Source organism: Synchiropus splendidus, chromosome 9, assembly GCF_027744825.2.
Source record: "Synchiropus splendidus isolate RoL2022-P1 chromosome 9, RoL_Sspl_1.0, whole genome shotgun sequence".
In the NCBI taxonomy this organism is placed as follows: Eukaryota; Metazoa; Chordata; class Actinopteri; order Syngnathiformes; family Callionymidae; genus Synchiropus; species Synchiropus splendidus.
Window position 1 is genome coordinate 16125962 of NC_071342.1, and position 11252 is coordinate 16137213.

At 45.8% G+C, this 11252-nt stretch overlaps 1 non-coding gene across 1 annotated transcript; it reads left to right on the plus strand.

Annotated features, from left to right (window-relative positions):
* The first annotated feature begins 10849 nt into the window (after positions 1–10849).
* LOC128765413 (U6 spliceosomal RNA) lies at positions 10850–10955 on the plus strand. The gene has a single exon (XR_008415888.1). It is a non-coding gene; the product is annotated as a U6 spliceosomal RNA (small nuclear RNA).
* Positions 10956–11252: the final 297 nt, after the last annotated feature.

The window sequence follows — 11252 nt, forward strand, 5'->3', positions numbered from 1 at the left end:
TTCAAAAAATAAGGCAGAAATTTCAAGAACAGAGACCATCTGGTCAGATCCAAAACCAACGGCAGATGAAGATCTGAGTCAAGGAGATCTGTGAAGGCAAAGTCTTGACTCCCCACCCAGGACTTTTCAAAGGCTGTACTTGCTTCAGGCATGAAGATAGAATACTTAGAAGGTGAGTACGTTCCATTTTACAGGTTGTTAGTTGAACAAAATAGCGGAAAATATCAAATTTAGCCTCTGAAAAGGTCAAGGGAATCAATCGATGCACCACTGCTGCCTGCTCTGTTTCAATATCGATGAGATCAACTTGGCGTCTCTCTTCCACAGTCTGCATTTGAAACAGTATCAACGTCATCTGTAGCTCTCGACTGCGACTGAGGAAGACTCTTATTGGTTCATGTGTGGAAAGCTGACAGGATCCCATCATGACTTCCTTTGTCAAAAAAAAACCCAACTGCCTTGACTCTGTGAAACCTGTCTTTTCTGGGTCAACTTGGAAGCAAACAAGCAGCAAACAGAAGATTGTGGTCTGGAAACAACTTCCCCCTTCTGTCATTACATGGGACTTGGAAATGGTTGAAGCTTAATCCTGGAAGATTTGATCGGCTGAAGGAGGCAAACAACAGACTCTTTTCCTGGCACTGACGGAGGTCGATGGACGAACAAGACTCAAGTCCTCGAAGTAGGATGAGTCACCACATACAAGTCAGCCCACCGTCACTGAAATTTAAAATCAGCCCTCAGTTGGGACACTCTGCTCGGGATAAAAGCTCCACTGAGAGCAACATCCACCATGCAGGAGAGCTCCGTATCATCCCCAGCGGGTTGCCACTCTCTCGCTGCCATTCCTCACAGTATTGTTGACTTTTCACAAATGCAAATCTTAACATGCCTCTGACCGAGAATCCACTTTTACAATCAGACAAGAACACCACCGTCTTTTATCACGTCGCCTGGAAGAGTCTTGTTTATCTCATGAGTCTCTGTGCCGCTAATTTTCATCTCAGCATGTGTGACAGTTCTGATGACTCTCATGATTGTAATGATAAACATACTACTTTTTAAGATATGACGGGGATTTTTTTTTTCCAAGAACAGCAACATCTTTCTGATCTGCGTGTTACAGAACGTTTTTTTTAGCATCAGTAATTCATCCTGGCGTGTTGACTGAGTCTCTCCTTGGTTCAGAAACAACACGTCTCACAGCAGGAGCCAAATCACTCGTGAATGAATTAATGACCATAACCTACTTTTCACCATGTCCGTTTCTGGAAAGGTAAATGGTCCATTAATTGGGACCCCACATGGGGTCAGTCAGCGCTGTTATGTTGAATGATAGTGCCCTCTGCTGGTGTACTGGCGAAATGCACCCAGTTTTAATATTATTGTTTATTTATTATGATAACTATTATTACTATGGAATTGCACATTTTTAATAAAGGCCAAGAAAACATTTATTTTTCTTCATTTCGTTTTTTATACTACTGAAAAAAAATGTGTCAGTTGCAACTCTATGCTCCAGTAACTGCCCCAATTCTTCATGTAAATCACATGTTGCAACTGTCTCGTCCCTTCACATACTTCCTGTCTTTCTCCATCTCGCCTGATCCCACTGATAAAATACTTCCCTGTAAACAAAGCTAATGTTCCACAGTATGTTCCTTTTACAAGCAAATTATGTATCAGTTTAGAGAGAGAGAGATATTCACGCTGCGGCGATTTTCCAGGACCATTTTACCACAGCTGAAGGCCAGTGTGGTAAAGACCGTGGCCTTTACATGGCACTTTCGGCCCAAAATCTCAAGTCACTTTCACACGTATTTCACATACCAGGAAAAACCATTCAGTATCGTGCAATAGACATTTTGCGACTTAAGGGGAATAAACAGCACACATCGAGTGTGGGGAGAGAAAAAAAAAACACGTCCATGTAGTGTTGCAGGCAGGGGATGGGGAGACGTGTGGAAGTTCTCTTCACCGAATTGGATGTCAGTTTCTATTAACATCCCTTGTGGCTCTTCTCCTTAGTAACAGGACCAAAAGTGACTGAAACACACAGCTGTTTGACAGGCCTTCAATAGCAATTGACACAGCAACCGCCATCTTTTTTTTTCTTCTTTTTTTTTACACATTGCTGACATTGTCATTGGACGCAAAGGTCGGCTTCCCCAACACCAATATATTATGCCATGGGAATGAGGAAGGGTTGGTCATCCTATCGCCGACCATCACCATATTTGAGTACCGCTGCATGAGACTTCATCGTCCTTGAGCGGCTCATGTTAAGACAGTTACAACCGGCAACAAACTGAGATCACACCTTGTTGAAGTGTCCATCACACCCCTTTGATGCGTGAGCTGATGGATGCTACACAGTAGATCACAATACATGTACAGTGAAGGGATGACTGTGAACATTTTTAGTGTTCTGTTTTGCTAGCATGCACGCAATCCGGTCACAATCTCTCAAGTTACTTTGATCAGGTGGCCAGCCCTGTTCAAGAGGAATCCTATGGTATCATTTCACCCTGTGGTGATAAATGAATGGTGATAAATTAAAAACGAATAAAATAAAAGTAAACACCCGGCGCTGAGGGCAGCAGATGACACTCACTCTGTGAAGGCGGAACGTGACTCTGACAATCACACAGGAACTGAGTCTGCACATGTGATGACGCCAAGTATTCGACTTGTTGACAAGAGAATGGGATTCAATTCTGGAAGCATCCTGTTCCTGCTTGTTGTTGAACACACTGTTCTTTAAAGTGTTGACATAAATCTAGCGACCAGAAATTAACATTGCTTAGCTTTCAAATCAAATGAAATGTTTCTTCTTATAATGCTGATAAAAGTCAAGTTTTATCTCCAAGACTGAGTCAATTTTTTTTTAATAATAACAGACTTAACCAAGAATGAAGATTGAAAGTGAACACTGGAAATGTATTAAAATTCAAGGTACCCAAACATTGACCTTTCAAGAGATCTATATACACAAAGGGAACGATCCACGCAGGCACCGAAGATACAAAAGATGAATATTCACTCTATAAGTTGCAGGTTTACTTATTAAAACAAAATGTTAAAAATACAGTTGAACATTTGTTTTACAATACGAACACACTGTTTAATGTTTCTATTGCTCTCTTATTTTATATGTTAGAAATACAGTTATACACGTTATTATACAGTTATTACGTTTATACACACTGACGGACTAAGTATTATTGCACATCGCTCTGCTGTGAATTGGGACTTGCCTGATCCGTTTCCCTGGGCTGGGACACGTTACATGTCTCAAGACGCACTGTGCTGGATCTACCAACAACCACCACGGTTTACAGTTCAATATGTACACGATATACAGGCCAAACCCTGGACTACTAAGTCTGCAGGCGTTGTAAGTGACATTTCTTACATATTTCCTTTTAACAACGCCACTGTCATCCTCAAGGACCTGGGTACACAGAAGCAGCAGCTGGAGGAAGATGTGGAGCTTGGCTTGCACCAGATGGAATGGCTGCTTGGAGAAATCGCAGAACATGGCCAGTGGACCTTTTTTTTTTTTTTTTTTTAATTTAATGATGCTCCAAGGATGCCAGACAAGTCAGTCATTTTATGGCATTTTGCATCAGCCCTGTCGTCCTGGTGTTACAACCATTTTTTTCAAAGATTCACCAAAAGTCGACTTTTGCATTTAATAGACTTTTTTTTCTCTTTTGTTGACGTTTTGATGACCCAAGGATGCCAAACAAGAAGGTTTATGAGTTTTAAATAAAATACAGGAGACAACACATTTTGCCTGTTTATTTCTGTTTGCTTCTTAAAACAGGAGAGGAGGTTTGCTGCTTCCCTCCTGTGACTAAAACATGGAGGATGGATATCACAAGGAACTGACCATTTTCCTGGACATGGACGAACGTATTGAGATTGAGGATTTGCTGAAAGAAATAGGGAAACAAGCCGGGAAAGTTGTTGTGTGCCACATGGTTGGAAAAGGAAGACTTGAGATCACAATGAAGGATGAGGCTGGAAAAACAAAGTTGACTGAAGGAATCATTTACAAGGGGAAAAGATTTGCTGCCAGAGAACTGAGGAATAAAGAGATGGTCGTCTCCTTCCTCACCATGCTGGTGTACATCGGGGATGAGGAGATTGTGCACAAATTGGAAGCGTGGTGCGTAAAACCGGCATCGCAAATCAGAAGGAAGATGTGCACCGGAACTGATATTGCAGACAGAATGCGATACTTGCAAGTAAAATTCACGGATCAGGTTGTTTCACTGCCATACTCCACCTGACTTGACACCGAGACTGGACCGGAATACATCCGAGTGATTCATGATCAGTAGGTTCAGCTGTGCCGGCAGTGCATCAAGCCGGGTCACGTGTTCCGCGACTGTCCGGAATTTACTTGCTTCGACATGAAATGTTCAATGTTTAGGATTATCATTGTAGTGTGTGTGGTGTTTACTTGGATGAAGAAATGGGAAAGGACCGGGTTTGCTCCTCCCACACCCAATACTTAATTGTGTAAAGATGTGTGGACAACATTCCTGTTCATATTCAGTTTATTGTTAGCTCAATCTTATTGCCATTAGCAGGGTTTATCACTTGAGTAACTCGGCTGTTCTGAAGGAATACCAGGGAAGCCTCAGGGGCCAACCAGGGGACCCGTGCCAGATCTGTGGGAAAACAAGACACATTTCTACTGGGCTGTTCAGAGATGTGTTCTTCTGCGCACGGACCGAAGGACCCTTTGGACGCACGGCGGAGCAATGGCTGGGTGTGCAGCGTGCCAACCAAACAGAGGCCACCATTCCTCGCACCACTCAGTGGAATTTTATACAGCAGCTGAGAGAGGTGGGGGATGAGGAGCCACGGCGGAAGAAGAGTAAACCACACAAACTGAGGATTTGCCAGTTATGTGATCAGCCAAAACAGAAGGCCTGTAGTCACTGCCAGTGGGGGGGTCACCATTATTGTGCACAGTGTGGCTGCAAGTCTGTGGCTAGCTGAAAAGCCACAGGAGAAACACTGAGCTATTTGCTCACTGTGGAAAAGTTTACAACAGAGTGTTTTTTATGGTTATTGTTAAATGACTGTATAGTATGTTCTGGTTGCTGTAACCAGTGTTTTATATTGTCATTGTTATCCATGACTGTTTATAAAAAGACATCAGTTGTGTTTTATAGAGTAGTGTTTTTTGAGAGTACAATTGTTAGGTTTCGTGTCTTGTATGTGCTTTTATTGTGTTACTTCCTGTCTCCTCGCTTCCTGTGTTTCATCTATCCAGCTCCAGCTTAATGGCGACACACAGCTTCCACTGATGATCCTCACATGGATATCTACCCTGCTGCCCAGTGTGTTGTCGCTAGATGGTCCACTGCCACGATTACTTTGATTCGCTTGACCCTGGTTTTTGCTTCTCGTTCTCTCTCTTCGCCTGAATCTCTTCCTGTGTATTCTCTCCTCAGCTCTGCCTCCTCCAGTGTTTGTTTGCTCACTCTGTTAGCCAGTGTGCTTGTGTTATTTCCTCGGTTTGAGTGTTTGTTTGTACCTGTACCGAGAGTCTTTAGTTACATTTAGCCTCGTTGAGGTTTTTCCGTTTAGTTTTCTGTCCCCGTTTTGCAGCACAGTCACTGATGTCTGTTTTAGGTTTTATCCCTCTCCCTTCGTGTGTGTCCTTCGCGCTCCACTTCTGGTGTCCTCGCCCTGAGTTATTGATTATTGTTCGTGTATTATTTGTGTTTATTGTATTAAAACATTGATTAACAGAACTCTTGTTTGTTCCGAGTCCTCTGTAAGTTCACTTCCATCTGCACTTGGACCACCTCAGACTAGCCATGATGACAACAATCTCTCCATGGAATCCATGTGAAATGTTCTGTGTGAAACGTTTACTGTTGTTCAAATCCAACAGTGGAGCAGGAGAGCAAATCAATAGGTAAACAAAATCTCAGCAACGCTGTCACAAGTGCCGCCTCCTGTGCCTCGGCCAAGCCCGTCACTTCCTGCAACCCCCTGCACAAAGGTCCCGTCCTCTGAGCTCACCCTTAAAGCCTCTGAGGATGCGGTCAAGAAAAGTAGCAGCACGGCGCCTGCAGGGCCAAGAACGCCAACAGGGTGAGGCAGGAGACGAAAGCTTGCGTGCTGGAGCGAGGTGGGGACCCTGCAGACAAGGACCTTGGACTGGCTCAGAGCGAGCTGCAGCTTGGGCAGTACAGGGGCCAGACCTTCCGCTGGCTGCTGGAAAACGATGTGGGATACCCATGTACCATCATCACTTCCCACGAGAGGGAAAGAGAGGAAGGAAGCACCTGGTTGACGCCATTAATGGCCAATAAAGAAGCCCTCGCATCCTCCGCCAGGCTGTTTCCGCCAATGGTCGCCGCCATCAACCAGCGCTTCCCCTAGCAGGACTTCACGACACGCTGGTGGGCTTTGGTGACCGGCACCGGCATTGTACATACACCGTTCAAAGCTTCACCTATAGCTGCAGGCCTCTACTGACAGCATGTGCATGGCGGTGGTGCGCTGCGCAGTGCATTCACAATGCTGTTTATTCGTAAACAGCTGGGTCAAGATCAAATTGTGTCTCATGTCATGACTCATCATTGCCACCATCAGGGACGACCTGCCAGCACCAGTCCCATCCACCTCCTCCCACCACGTACCACCCCAAGCAAGCAGAGCACCAGCTACAGGTGTAGCACAGGTGAGCTCTTAAGAGAGCAGGAAGGTAACGGGGGTAACAGATGCACTCGTGTGTTTCAGCTGCTGCCCAGAGGCTGGAGAACGACGCTCCCCGAAGAGCAGCAAGACTGGGTGGGCCGGGCTCTGTTCCGCAGGACGGGCAGTCTGTGCTCACCACTGACCTTCTCATGTGGTGGTATCCCCCTGGACCATCTATACGCAGCCTCCCACAACATCCCACCCCTTCTTCCAGCAGCCATTCTTCCTGTGGATGCCCCACAAAGTGTGGGCCTAACCCCTGAAGTCCCCACCTGCAAGAGCTCCCCCCGGGCCGCCAAACTGTACAAGACAGTGCTAGACAGGAACAGGTGGTACTTTATGGGGACCTAGAGTGCCATGGCTGCAGGAAGAAGGTGGCAGGCTGGTCGCAGGCCATCCTGAAGCAGCTGGACCTGTCACACCAACGGGACTCCCTTGCTGTCCTCACATACAGGTGAGTGCTCAGTCGTGTCATGATATGTCGTGTCAAGTGATTTTTGGGTTGTGTTTCATTTCGCCTGACGCTGTCCCCTCCCAGGCTGGCCTGCGACAAAGCACTGATCGGCAGAGTACACTGGGCAACAGCACGACTCGCCTCCACGCCACCTTGGTGGAGGAGCACACCACGGTCTGGATAGACCAATCCAACAAGTATCTGGGCGTGCTGTGTAAGATGGGGGTTGAGCAGTCGCAGCCATTCCCTCAAATGCACCCGGCGTGTCCTGGTTAACTAGGGTAAGTTGGAGAATTTTCTGACTATAATAAAGAGAGAATAATCTTTTATGAGTATTTCTTGAGGGATCTTTGCAAAGAGAGTGAGAATACAAGTCCACAGCATGAAGTTGGAAATCTCACTCAGTTATTTCTAAGCGAACATAGACTTTAATCACTGGACGCGGGGGGGATAGACGACCTCATTGAAGGTAACAAGCAAGAATGTAGCAACAACCCTGAGCATCTGTGAGACGCTCAGTCTGCACTCAGAGTACTGAAACCAAGGAGGATTAGTCCAACCAAAAACAAGGCACAGTTACTAGTCTGAACAAAATTTCTCTATCGCAGGTGTACGTCAGCGACGCCATGTCCAGGTTGCCAGAGACGAAGGCCAAGATCACCTCTGTGTTTGGATCCATCTTAAAGATGGAATCAATTAAGAAGGTGAGGATCATCGTCACAAAACAGTCGGCTGTCCAGCATGCCCGAGCTCACAATCTGACTTTCAGGTCACCAAGAAGCTGGCAGGCACCGCGGCCGTGTCCGCCGCCTGGTCCACAAACGTGGGCAACGAGCACGGGCAGGTGCTCATGTCTGTCCTGACGGCGGCAGAGGGGGACGGTCTGGCAGACATGACGGCAGGACTGATGCTCCGGTACCGTGACGCAGGTGTGGTGGCAAAACTACAATAACTGCAACGTGGATGAGTTTAAGCAAAGCCAGAAATGTATTGTAAAACCACTGGAGAGCAGTCATCAGACCTGTGTGCACACAGTCCAGTGAGGCTCTGACATCTCACAATTATAAAGAGAAACTAGCTCAAGCAAATTCTTTCTATATCTTCTTGACCTTGGACACATTTCAAGTTCGAGCTAGTATCAGGCACCCACCCTGTCATGAAGTGAATAATAAAAAAAAATCCTCAACACAGGGCAGGCCCCTCCGAAGGTCCTATACGTGGACCGCGACTGCTGCGCCAACGTGGGACAGTTGCGCGTGCGGCAGCTGTTTCACGAGTGGCCGGAGCTGATTGTCCATCTGGACATGTGGCACCTCATCCGGCGGTTCGCCGGAGGTGTGTTGTGGAATTTCTCAACTTCAATAAAGAGAGAATTGTCTTCTATGAATATTTATTAATGAATATTTGCAAAGAGGGCACACTGTCTCACTGAAAATGACATGCAAGAATATAGCAACAGCCTTCAGCATCTGTGAGACTCTCAGTCTGCACTCGGAGACCTGATAACCACAATCGATGAGGCAGCCTTCACGACTGACTCTCCATTGGTCTGAACAGTAAGAATCATTTTTAAATCACAGGTGTAACCACAGACGCCCCACCAGCTCTACAGCCTGTTCATGGCGAGGCTGTCCTACGCCATCTTTGCATGGGACAGTGAAGATGTGGCTCGCCTGGAGCAGGCCAAGCAGTCACAGGACTGGGGAAAGCCACGTGACGCTCACGGCCAAGGAGCTGGCCCGTCGCACAAGGGCCAGCTCACGGGCGTGGAGGAGACGCGACGGCTCATCCAGGAGGTGCTGGACGCTTTCTGGTCCGTGAGCGACACACAGGGCAGGCCCCTGGTCGACCAAGACAGGATGCTGGATATTCAGAGGACCCAGGCCCGACATGTGGACTGCATCCAGGACCTCTCTACACCCAGACGGGCGAGATCACCAGAGGTGAGGTGAAGTTCCCCGTCAACCGGTGCGCCAGGTGGTCCACGTCCCTAGAATCGTTTCAGCTGCACTGCTTCATCCCGGCTAAGTATGAGGCCAGGGGGTGGGAGCGGCACATTCTCCAAAGGTCAGCAGTGGAGCACCACGATTGCTGGGGTCGGCGTTCATCGTTGGGCTGGCATCATCAAGGCTTACAAGTCCATCTGGGACAGTATATTGAGCTGTCCCAACCTGATGGCACGTGCCCGTATCACCCTGTAGGAGATGAACCAGCGGGCCCTGTCCTCCTAGTGAGTGCACAGCATCAGTCAGCTGAAGAATCGGCATGGCTAGTGTTGACAAGTTTGACTGTTGTCTGACTCTCTCTCAGGTACAATGAATGCTCCAAGGCCGCGGCGAGGGAGACGCTGCAAGCAGGCACAGCACCACCCAGTGCCCCAAGGAACGTCTGAGGCCCTCCCCGCTGCCCGGAGTCTGCTGCCCATTTCTTCACTTTCATGGATGTTCAAATAGTCCCAGGAAGCCAATCACATTGTTTGTGAGTTATTTTTTTTTATTTTTAAAAAGTTATTTTTTGGCATTTAGAGTCAGGCCCTGTCATCGTCATATCTGGACCAATTTTTCAAAAAAATCACAAAAATGTAACTAATTTATTTTAATCCATGTCTTTTTTTCGTTGTTATTGATGTTCAAATAGTTCCAAGAAGTTACAACTTGTTTTTTTTTTTGTTTTTTTTACTTGGAAAAATGTCATTTTTCTGCATTTTGAGTCAGGACCAGCCCTGTCGTCGTTGTGTCTGGGTCAATTTTTCAAATAATCACAAAATTTGAATTTTGAATTTTAATGACTTTCTTCGCTATCTTTGATGTTCAACTAGTCCCAAGAAGCCAGACGAGTTGTTTTTGAAGTATTTTTTGAGTTTTGAAAAAAATGTAATTTTGAGTCAGGCCCAGCACTGTCGTCATCGTGTCAAGACCAATTTTTCAAAAAATTCACCAAAATTCAACATCTTTTATTTAATCAATTTCTTCACTTTCATTATGTTATAGTTAATAGTCCCAAGAAGCCAGACAAGTTGTTTTTGACTTATATTTTCAGTTCGGAGAAAATTTCATTTTTTGCCATTTTGAGTCAGGGCCAGCCCTGTCGTCATTGCATCAGGACCACTTTTTCAAAAAAATCACCAAAATTTGAATTTTCTATTTTAATCAATTTTTTCTCACTTTCTTTGATGTTCAAATATTGCCAAAAAATCAGACGAGTTGTTTTTTTAATTACTTTTTGAGTATTGAAAACATAACTTTTTTGACATTTTGAGTCAGGGCTGGCCCTGTCGTCATTGTGTCTGCACCAATTTTTCAACAAATTACAACAATTTGACTTTAAATACTAGCCCCACTCTTTGTCAGAGTGATCTGAATGTGGAGCTCCGCCCCATCACCAAGCTGCAGCCAGACTTAACGGGGAGGGGCAGCTTTCTACCAATCGCGTGCACCAAGATCCCTGTGTATTTGCATATATCCCTCATGCGTCTTTGCTCCACATTTTAAATGTCTCTAAAGCACAAAATCTAACTACTTTCATATATCAGCGAACTGGGAGCATTGGTAAGGTCACATAATCTGACCATGAGCGCACAAGACGCAAAATATTCCGCACCATGACTCAAACGGCTGATGAGGAACAGACCAATATAAAATCCTGGGAGACCTTGCTCCTAGTGTAACAGTTCGCTGTTACATCAATTAAAATTGGAACGATACAGAGAAGATTAGCATGGCCCCTGCGCAAGGATGACACGCAAATTCGTGAAGCGTTCTTTATTTTTGTTAACAATCGAGCCATCACAATACATCTTGCCTGAAAGTTCAAGTGAGAATTTGATTTTAAGTGAGAATTCTGACTTTGATCTCAGAAATCAGGTTTCAACTGACTTTGTAGTTGGAATTCTGACTTTGATCTCAATTTTGACAATTGAGAAGATGAGTACATGGGGTGTACTCATTGGGAAGAATGGTGTCTTGGCGGAACGCAGCCCTCAACCCTGTCCACGGCAATGAGAGGTTCGGGCCTTAAATTGCATGTGGCCGCAGTGAGGTCACTGCCTCTGTTTCAGCCCAGGAGC